The sequence below is a fragment of the Elephantulus edwardii genome, unplaced genomic scaffold (genome assembly GCF_000299155.1).
Source record: "Elephantulus edwardii isolate Elephantulus edwardi_28Jun2011 unplaced genomic scaffold, EleEdw1.0 scaffold00136, whole genome shotgun sequence".
Classification (NCBI taxonomy): domain Eukaryota; kingdom Metazoa; phylum Chordata; class Mammalia; order Macroscelidea; family Macroscelididae; genus Elephantulus; species Elephantulus edwardii.
Genome location: NW_006399886.1, coordinates 2,083,493 through 2,094,875, shown reverse-complemented (window position 1 = coordinate 2,094,875; position 11,383 = coordinate 2,083,493). Strand labels below are relative to the sequence as shown.

The following is an 11,383-nucleotide window of genomic DNA, read 5'->3' as shown; positions in this document are numbered from 1 at the left end:
AGGTCACCAGAGTTTCCTTTTAAAAGTATAGTCAGTCACCAAAGTGGTGTTGTTAGGTGCTACTGGGTATTATTTATAGATAGCATATGAACCACAAACCTGAATCCACTTCTATTGTTTTTGTTATATACCATTGAGTCAGAACCAATACATAGCTGACACTCCAGTGAGTTTTCAGAAGCAATAAATCATAGGGGAGGAGATAGCCCATCATTCTCAAGCAGAGCAGCTGGTGGATTTGAGAAACATGCTTTCGGAATTACAGGGCAGCTTCTCACCACTAGGCCACCAGAACTCAGTCCTATCCCTCTCCCAAAAAGACCCACACACAGCTTCAAAACTGCACCCAGACATTTATGTAAGATTTTCTTACAATAACCCCAAATCAAGTAAACAAGACTTCCTCTGATATATACTCAAGTACATCTATCTATACAATAGAATGCTAAAAGGATATGTATGTGATCTAGAACATCTAAACAAAGGAATGGGAATGTGATAAAAAGAATGCAATACCAAGTCATGTGTAAATATAAATGAGTCTTTAAGTGCATCTGAGTAAGTAAAAAAAAAAAAAAATCAGAAAAATTGCATACTGTGTAATGTCATGTATATTACACTCTAGAAAGGTCAATACTTTTGTAATTATTAGTTTCTGTAGTCATTTCAGACTCACGGAGACCGTATTAATAACACAACAAACAATTGAGCTGTTATGTGTTATGTTCATGATGGATTCTTTAGCTCTTTTCAATCAAGCTTGTTAAAGATTTCCCTCTTTTTCACTGACATTATACTCTATAAATATGATATTCTTGAGTTTGAATTTTACATGATTGTAGCAGAATTGGTTGCTTTTTATTGGAATGAGCCATGTAGGGAGGTTTTCCTGATAATGTGTCCTGGTGAGGGAGAAATTTCAACATCTTTCCTCTTAAAGAGTATTTTGTATTTATGTTTCTGTGACTGAATTATCTGGCAGTCACCAAAATAGGTTCATCCTGGAGAGGGTTAAACTGGGTGGCTCCTTGTAGGCAAGGATTCTGAGGCTTCATCTGACATATTTTGGACTTGTTGTAAGGAGGGACCCCATCCTTGGAGAGGGATATCATGCTTGAGAGGGTGAAGACAGCACAGCAGGGGAAGGCCCTCTATGAGGTGGATTGATTCAGTGACTGGGGTAATCGGGATGGGTGTATTGGAGACAGTGCGATTGGCACAGGACAGAGCAGAGTTTAGGGCTGTTGTATGTAGGGTCACTATGAGTCTCAAATGACTGGACAGCACATAACAATATCGTAATATAAATCCACCAATTCTTCCTATGTCTTTCTTTGTTCATTTTCAAATTTTCAAAAGCAGCAAAGGAAACTGGAAGACCTATAAATTTAAAAAAAAAATAAGTTATTTTCTGAAGGTTATGTGAAGAAGATTAAATAGATAAAATAGAATGGTTTTTGTGTGGTGATATTATTCTGTAAGATATTATAAGGATAGATGCAGAGTATGGTGCATTTGTCAAAATCCATAGAATTTTAAAGAATAAAGACTGAATTGCATTTGCTAGTTTAAGTAAATTATATAAAAATTCTAGAATTTAAGATAATATGCAGATTATAACATAATAATTTAACCGAATTACAATTCATTTAATAACTTTAACAACTGGAGAAAAAATTCTTGATGTAAATAACTTTGGAAATGAGTGAAGATAGTGAAGTTAGGCAAAAGGGACTGTATATTGAGGACAATATATAGTACAGTAAATTTACTTCTTAATATAGACTATTACAAATTAACAACTTTTGAATCACTATCCACTCGAATAGCAATGGTTACTATAAATTAATTAACAGTAATATGGGGCACATTTCTCACCTTAGAATGAAAAATTATTCACAAGCAAGTGTCGTCGCTTAAAATGACTCATGGATACTGGATCAGAGTTACAGACAAACATCTTCACTACTAGAACAATTAAAAATATCATGACAAATGGAGGAAAAATTGAAGCTGTTAATTATTTTACTTACACCTAGAGTCAACACTCATAGTATCAGCCAACAAAAGATAAAAAGACATGCTGCGTCTGAAAAATCTGCTATCAAAGATTTCTCCAAAATGATAAAGAGCAAGATATCAGCTTAAAGACTAATGCACTTCTGATCCAAGTCATAGTATTTTTAATTGCTTCCTATGAATCTGAAAGTTAGATAATGAGTAAGGAGGACAGAAGAATCAATGTTTCTGAATTGTGGAGTTGAAGAAGAGTACTGAATATCCGATGAACTGCAGAAAGAACAGGCAAGTCTGTCTTGGAGGAAGTGTTAACGAGCTGTTCTTTAAGACAAGGATGAAACCCTCTTCAGAGGAAAACATCTTCTTTGGTAGCATGGGCATGCTAATCAGGAGGTGCTAGTCCTCAGAAAAAAGACATCATGTTGGTAAAGGTGGAGGGTCAGCAAAAGAAAGGAAGATCCTCAACAAGGTGGACTGACAGAGTAACTGTAACAATAGGTTCAAGCATATCAATGATTATGTGCATGATGCAAGATAGACGAAGGTGCAGGTTTGTTATTTTTATAGGGGAACTATAAGTTATCGTGTATTTCAAAACACCGAAAAACTCGTTTAAAATAAATATTAATGATTAGATTAAAAATTTAAAATGTTTTATACCATAGAGTTGGAACTGACCTGTAGTTGACCCTCTGACGGTCTTTCAGAGGCAGTTAATCACATGGGAGGAGATTGCTCATCTTTCTTCTGAGGAGCAGGTGGTGTCCTCGAACTGTGAGCCTTCAGGATTGCAGCACAGTTTCTTGCCACTAAACCAACAGAGTTGTATGTAAAACAAATTAAACTACACACATACTTTTTATTTCTCTGTCAGCAATTCGCTTACCTAGTTCCCAGATTTGGGTTTATAATATCAATTACAAAGAAAATGATTGCGGAGAAGAAAAAGGACTCAAAAGATGAGATCAGGGCATTTTATAGCACCAGAAAGTAAGGATACATTAAAACAACAACAAAACACACACACACACACACACACACTCACACACACTATAGTGAAAGAATGTTAAATAACCACAGGCATCAAATGAAATATCAAACAAAACAGTCAACTGAAATAAATAAAACTGGAATGTTTTGAGCAAGAAAATAAGGTATCATTAGTCTCTAATTCATAGTATAAAATAAATATCTTAAAGTCTGTGATTTCATAATTGATTGACTAAGCAAATTTATTTGAAAAAGCAAATCCCTTGTGCAGAAAAATCTTCAATTCTTTATGTAGCTATTCTGCCTCAAGCAGGTATAGTATAAATTTTTCCTCATTAAGCACGAGCTATGGAGAGTGAATTCTTTACAAATATGTGTAAAAATGTAAGAGAAAAAAGAACTTTACCAAATATTAACATGGAAAAATACTTTATCCAGATTTTTAAGGTTGAAATAAAAGCTGAATAGTTACAAACCTTTTAAGTGATACGATGATGAGAATGGCACTTTCCTTATGTGGTTCTCCTTCAACAAACCCATGACTCCAGTATAATCATGATAAATCCCAGTTGAAGAAGATTCTAATAAATTACTAACAAATACTTTCCAAAACGGTCAAGATCTTGCAGAAGAGGAAACTCTGAGAGAATGTTACAGTTGATAGAAAAGAAAAGAGACATCATGAGCAGCATCAGGTAATGTGACACTCTGGAGCACAAAGAGAGACCTGGATCCAAGTATGGATTTTAGAATAAGTTATGAACTCTAGTTAGCAAGACTGTAGCAGCACTGGTTTATTGTCAAGCATATAATAATAATGAAAAGATTTTATTAATAAGGAAAAAAATGAGAGGCAGGGATAGCTTATCTTTGTAACTTTTATCTTGTAAGCATTTCAAGTTTCAAACTTTGTTTAAAATTAAGCAATTTCTTTAGGTTTTTTAGGCCATTGTAGAAATCTCATTATGGTATGAAATCTCATTATGATATGAAATTTTGAGACATCAAAGCTGTGTTACCACCACCTTCAAGAGGAAGTGTTTTGTTCAGATTTGAACTATTACTTTTTTAATAATATAATTCCTTTCTCTGACATTTCATTTTAGGCTTGGTTCTGTAACAAACGCTTTGATTTTATTTTTTTCTTACGTACCTTAAGAAAGTATTTTCATGTAGGTTGTCGGCTTTTTTGTGTGTTTTGTTTTTTTTCAGTCAGTCACAAGAATACGGATTTTAACAGTGTTCATGAAGCATCTCATGACCAAATTTATAAAATACATACATTACGGGCCTAAAACTTGAATCCATATCTGCTTTTTTTCCTATAACTTACTAATAATTAAAGATTTTAAATGGAATTGCTGGATTTGTCCTGAAGTTCAAATGCACCAAAAGAACTGAGAGAAAAAGATTGTAAGTCTTCATTATAAGTTATAGCATTGGATACTGAAAGAGTCATAATGAGTTAGAACCCACTCAATGACAATGAAGTTTCAATAATAATTACATTCCTTGTATATGAAAATATCTGCTTTTTACAAAAGGAAAATAAATTTGAGGCTTATATCATCCTGCCTGTCTTTGTAAATGTGTCTTGATTAAATAATTCTAATAGTCCTGTTGGTGGTGTAGGTGTTAATAAATTTACTAAAACTTATCAGTTGTATGTATTATAAATCTTAGTTGTTTTAGAAACCACTTTTTAACATTATCTAATTTCAATTTGTTTCTTTTTCTCAATTACTGCCCAGTCTTCTAAATTGCTAATATTCTGAAATATTAGACCTTTCAAATACATAAACAAAAATTAAGAAAAAAATTTTTCTTGTGTTTCTTAATTCCTGTTTAAATGAATCAATCCTCTTAATTTTCAATTTTGCTTTTGTTAACAAAAAACTTTTAAACATTAAAACATCTTAATAATTTACCTATTGTTTAGGTTATTGTAAGCTGATTATGAAAAACGGAAGGCAACAATTGGCTCTCATGCTTTTGATGTGTTGCTAAGAGAGTCTATTTATTTTAAAGGGGCATATCATGTTTGGAATGATGAAAAGTCAGCGGAAGAGAAGAAGATTCTCAATGAGATAGATTGACAATTACTGTAACAGTGGGCCAAAATTTGTCAAAGATTACCAAAGTGTCACAAGATAAAACTGAGTTCAGGTCTGTTGCTGATAGAGTTACTATCGTACATCATAAGAAATGATGTAAAAGGGAGTCTGTGTTGATCAGGATGTACCAAAGGTGCCAAAGTAGAAAGATTGATAGTCTCTTCTCTTGTGACCCTCAGGTTTTTAAAACTGACCGGTTGTTCAAAGGTGCACAGTTCAAATCCACCAGATGCTCTGCTGGAGGAGGAGTAATCTCCTCCTGTGCCAGTCAGATATGACTTGATGGTACACAACAATAACAACAAAACAAAAACAAAATTTTTTTAAAAGGTATAGAAAAACTGACTGAAGGTTCAGTTATTAGTAAGCTCTTACTCTACAGGAATGGCAATAAGAGATAATTATATAAAAGTTAAGTGCTAAGTCATTAATTAAAAATTGTTGGTTAAAAATCACACAGCAATTGCCTATGAGAATACATTCCCATAAAGTTTATTGCCAAGAAAATCTGTTCTATTATATGGGATTGCTATGAGTCAGAATCAGCTCACTGTAAGGTCTCTAGCAGCAAAAAATATGAATAAACAACAAGAAAACTATTTGTTCTTGAGTCATTTATCTTACCTGATTATTGCAGTTAAGTGGCATTGATTATTTTACAGGTCTTATCAACTTTATATGAAACAAAAGGAAATGATGTCTCATTTTATGCTATCCTCACAGTCTTTACTATGTTTGATTTCCTTGTTTCAGCTATTATTAGTACATTTCAATGAAAGTTTATATATTTTTCTCTAATCCTCAACTTCACCAAGAAAAATAACCTTCTTTAGGGACTGATCCTTCCTGAAAACACATACAAACTGCATTCTGGAAATTCTTCTTCCATGATTGGGTTCTTCTTTATTTGGGGAGTCCTTGATGTATTTAATATTGTTCAAGAATACATTGATTCCTGATTCCTCTGTCTTACTACTCATTGTTATTCATCATGCAGTTTTCAAAAGCATATGAAATGTTTGAGCAATACATACCATGACTTTGATTAGGTATACCTTAGTTCTCTAGGGGTTACATATAAGTTTGTTTTGGTTTTAGCACTTTAAAGATGTCTTTTCCAATTTATGCACCCAACTCAATGTGTTATTTGATATCTTCCTTGTGGGTTCAATAAGCATTAATTTTGTTATTGTTTTCAAATGCAACTCATAAGTATATGTACAATAGCTCTGAGTTCTATTCTATTCTGAGCCCATCTCACTGACACCAACACACTTACCCACATTTTCCTAGCTATTGTGCCAATCCATTTCATCCAGAGTCTTTCTCTCTTGCTGTGTCTCTCAACTCTTCAAGCATTTTATCCTCTCCAAGGATAGGTCACTTCTGCCTAAAGTATGTAAGATGAAGTTTCAAAATCCTTGCCTCCAAGGAGCAAACTGGTTCTCCTTTTCCAGGCTAAATCTGTTTTTTTCTTTCAGCAGTCAATACTCTTCTCCAGCACCACAACTCAAAGATATCAATTCTTCTTCTGTCATCTTTGGTCAGTGTCAAGTTCACTGATGCATATTAAGTAACTGCAAAGACCATGGCCTGAATCAGGTGTACCTTAATCTCCAGACTGACATCGTTGTTCTTCAGCACTATTGAGATGTTGCTGACAGTATCTTTCCACAGAGCAATTTGTCTTTTTATTTCTGGACTGCTGGTGTTGATGGTGGAACTGAAATTGTTAACAACCTCAGTCTCTTTTCCATCTATCATGGTGCTGCCAATTGGCCCAGTAGTGAGATCTTTATCTTTTTATTGTTGAGCTTCAACACACTGAAGACTTCAGTTCTTCACATTCTGCAGCAAACACTTCCAGTATTTCTCAGTTTCTGCTAGCAAGGTTGTGTCATCTGCATAAAGCAGGCTGTTTATGAGTCGTCCGCCAATCCTGATGCCACATTCTTCCTCATAAATACCAGCCTCCTGAATGATCTCTTCCACCTATAGATTGAATAGATATGGAGACAGGATACATCCTTGACACAGTCCTTTCCTGATTTTGAACAATGCAGTGTTTCCTTAATCTGTTCTGACAACTGCTTCCTACTCCAAGTATAAGTTTCAAATAGGCACAATCAAGTGTTCTGAAATCCCCATTCTTCTCAAGGTTAGTCACAATTTGTTGTGATCCACACAGTCAAATACCTTTGTATAGTCAATAAAACACAGAAAAAACATTCCTCTGGTACTATGCTTTTAGCCAAGATCCATTTGACATTGGGTCACTGGTGCCATGGCCTCTTCTAAATACAGCTTCTATTTCTGGTAGTTCTAGATTTTTTGGTTTTTGGTGTTGTTTTTTTTAAAATATTATTCAGGATATTACTTGCACGTGATATCATGGATATTGTTAGATAATTTCCATACTATGTTGAAATACCGTTTTTTGGAATGGAAACATATGACTCTCGTCCAGTCCATTAGCCTGGTGGTTGTCCTGTAGATTTCTTGGCAAAATATGGTGAGCGTGTCCAGGAAAGCATCTCACTGTTGAGATATATAATTTGGTAGTCCATCAATTCCTGGTGTCTTGTTCTTTTCCAACTCCTTCAGAGAAGCTTGAACTTCCTCCTTCATCACCATAGTCTCTTGGATCATACTCTGTATTATGACATTCTTCTGTGTCTGTAAATTCTTTTTGGTACAAAGTCTCTGTATTCTCCTTCTATCTTCTTATAATTCTTTCTGGATTATTCATGATTCTACTGATGTTGTTATTATGTGCCATCAAGTCACCTTTTACTCATAATGACTTTATGTACAATAGCTCTGAACTCTGCCCTATCCTGAGCCAGTCTCCCTGATCTGACACGCCTAACTCCATTTCCTCAGTAACTGTGTCAATCCATTTTATATGGGTCTTTCACTCCTGTGCTGTTCCTCCACTCTCCAAAGCATAATGTCCTTCTCCAAGACTGGTCCCTCCTGGCCACTTGTCCAAAGTATGTGTGACAGTCTCAAAATTCTTAAGTATTGGAACTCAAGGTTTGAATTTGTTTTTCTGCTCTTTCAGCTTTAGAAATGCTGAGTTTTTTGGCCCTTTGGTGTTCTGACTCCAGCTCTTTCTACATTTCATTATAAAACTTCCCTTTGTCTTCCTGAGGGCGCTTTGAAATCTTCTATTTAGATCCTTAAATCCCTTAGCTTCCCGATTCCTTCCCTTTTGCTTCTCTAGTAAAATTAAATTCATGGTAGTTTCACCGTTATTTTCCAGAAAGATCCTTATTGGTCTAGCTATTATGATTTTTGTTTTCTTTGTGTTAAAACATATTCCATGCTGAAGGCTAAAGTCTCTGTGCTTCTTCAGTAATGCTTCAAGTAAATTTTGCCATGAGCAAAGTTGTATTATCTGCATTTGTATTGATTTTTTTCTTCCTATTCCAATGCTGAATACCCATATATTCTAGGGTTTTAAATATTATTTACTCAATATACAAATTAGATAAATATAATATGAAGTTATAACCATGGTATAAATTTTTCTTAATTTTAAGCCATACATTATTCCCCTATCCAATTCCATCCATAGACTGCTTCATAATTTGTGCATTAGTTTCCCATGAGCACAGTAAGTGTTCTGGCATTTCATTCTTTGCAATGTTATGTACAATTTGCTATGATACACAAATTTGAATACTTTTGCTCAGCCAATAAAACGTTGTTGTTCTTGTTATGTGCCATCGGGTTACCTGCGACGCATAGCCACCCTGTGTACAACAGCTTTAAACTCTGCTCTATCCTGTGCCAATCTTACTAACTCTGACACACCTACCCCCATTACCACAGTCACTGAATCAATCCATTTCATCGAGTATCTTCTTCTCTTGCACTGTCCCTCCACCTTCCCCAGCATGATGTCCCTCTCCAAGAACTGGTCCCTTCTTGGAACAAGGCCAAATTATGTCAGACAAAACATCAAAATCCTGCAGCCAAGGAGCAGCCTGGTCTCATCCTTTCTAGGATGAACCTGTTTGTTCTCATAAAAGTCCATGGTCAATTCAATACTCTTCTCCAACACCACAGCTCAAAGGTATCAATTCTCTTTCTATCATCCCTAGTCGTTGTCCAGCTTTCTGATATTAGATAGATCTTGGCTGAAAGGAGGGAGTATCAAAGGAATGTCTATGCATAGGTATTTGACTGTGTGGATCACAACAAATTGTGGCTGACTCTGAGAAGAATAGGAATCCCAGAACACTTAATTGCCCTTATGTGAAACTTATGCTTGCACCAGGAGGCAGTTGTCAGAACAGAGCAAGGAAACACTGCATGATTCAAAATTGAGATGCGTGTAAGCCAAGAATGCGTCTCCTACCTTTTCAATCTATATGAAGAAAGATTATTCAGAAAGCGGGACTCTGTGAGGAGAAGTATAGCATCAGGATTGGAGGAAGGAAGAATCAAACAACCTATATTAAGCAGATGACACAACATTGTTTGCTGAAACTAAGGAGGACCTGAAGTGCTTGCTAAAAAAAGGACTATTGCCTTTAATATTAATTGAAGCTCAACATCAAGAAAATAAAGATTGTCACCACTGGGTCTATTGGCAGCATCATGACAGATGGTGAGGAGATTGAGATTGTTAACAGCTTCCAGTTTTGGCTCCACAATCAACACTCTTGGAACCAGCATCCAGAAAATTAAAAGACAAAATGACTTGGAAAGTCTGCTGTCAGAGACCACTCCAAAGTACTGAAGAGCAACAACATCAGTCTGGTGACTAAGGTGTGCCTAATCCAGGCCATAGTCTTTGCAATTACTTGCTATACATCAGATAGTTGTTGATGAGTCTTCCTCCAATGTTGATGTCACAGTCCTCCTCATAAAGTCTTGCTTCCCAAATCATCTATCCTGCATATATAGTGAAAAAGTATGGATACAGGATGCATCCCAGATTAACTCTTTTCCTGATTTTAAACCATGCAGTGTATGCACTCTAGCTTTAGCAAGTCCTTAATCAATGCTGTCCTATATTTCTTCAAATTAACCAGCTGGGTGGGCTCAGGCAATTCTAAAGGTTTTTTCTCTGGGGACACTTAAATCATTTGTATACCATCAATTTTACAATTTATGGTAGAAGAAATGCCTCCAATTAGATATAATATCCATATTTTTATAACTAGCTGAGCTTTAGAAGGAATTCACAGGATATCAAGAGATAGAAAAGACATTTGGAAAGGTAAACTTGTGACACCATAGCATGCCAAAGCAGATTGTAAAGAAAATAAAAACAAGTCCATAAGAGCAAAATATAATACTGACTTTATATTATTTGAATGTAAAACCATGACAAAAATAGGTCTCATACATTGAATTCTAATGACTGAAGATTAGGCATATTGTGGGATGACAACAAGGTCATAATATACATGGAGAAATCAAAAGATCATTACAAAGGCAATCTATAAATAAAGAAAGAGAGAAAGAAAATAAAAGGTTAGAAAACACTTTAAATCTTGTCCTTAAATGTGGGAAGCTATTAGAAAAATAATAAGTTATGAAATAAGAGCCAAAGTGAAGACGTGAAAGAGTGGCTCCAGCAAGAAAAGCAAAATACTCAAATACCTAGAACTAAAAAATAAAATGGAAGGACATTTTCAGCATTTATCAAGCTCAAAAAACTTAAGAACAAATTCACAGTTCTAATTGCAATACTGAAGGATGCTATGGCCAAATAATGATAGAGGAAGTTAAGTATCAAAAGAAAATGAAAAGAATACACTAAGTCACTGTATCAAGAACTAGTCGACAGTGAACAATTACAAGGTGTTCTAGTGCCTCATCTATAAGGAATTGGGTTGCTAACTCAAAGGCCATATCACTAGCGGCTCTAAGGTAGAAAGATGGACAATCTTCTCTTGTGCAATTTGTAGTCACTGAAGTCTACTATAAATTGGTTCTGCCTCAGTGGTAAAAAGTGAGTGAGTGAACCATTTCAGGATAAAGCATATAATCAATAACTAGTGATATTGAATAAAGTTATTTAAGTTTCACTATAGGAATTGACATGAGGTGAGGGCAAATCTCTAGGGATTGATAGGTTGTCAATTATTTAGCAAAAAGATGCATCCCTGTATGTGTTAATTCTTTTATTTAAAGAAATTTGGAATACAGCTAACTGGCAAATTGACTGGAGAAGATCTGTATTTATTCCTATTAAAAAGACAGTTATGTAACAGAGATAAGACATTATATAATAATAATAT

General features: G+C 34.9%; 1 pseudogene; it reads left to right on the top strand.

Annotated features, from left to right (window-relative positions):
• The first annotated feature begins 11,184 nt into the window (after nt 1-11,184).
• LOC102867746 overlaps nt 11,185-11,383 on the top strand; it is a 5,454-nt pseudogene continuing 5,255 nt past the window's right edge.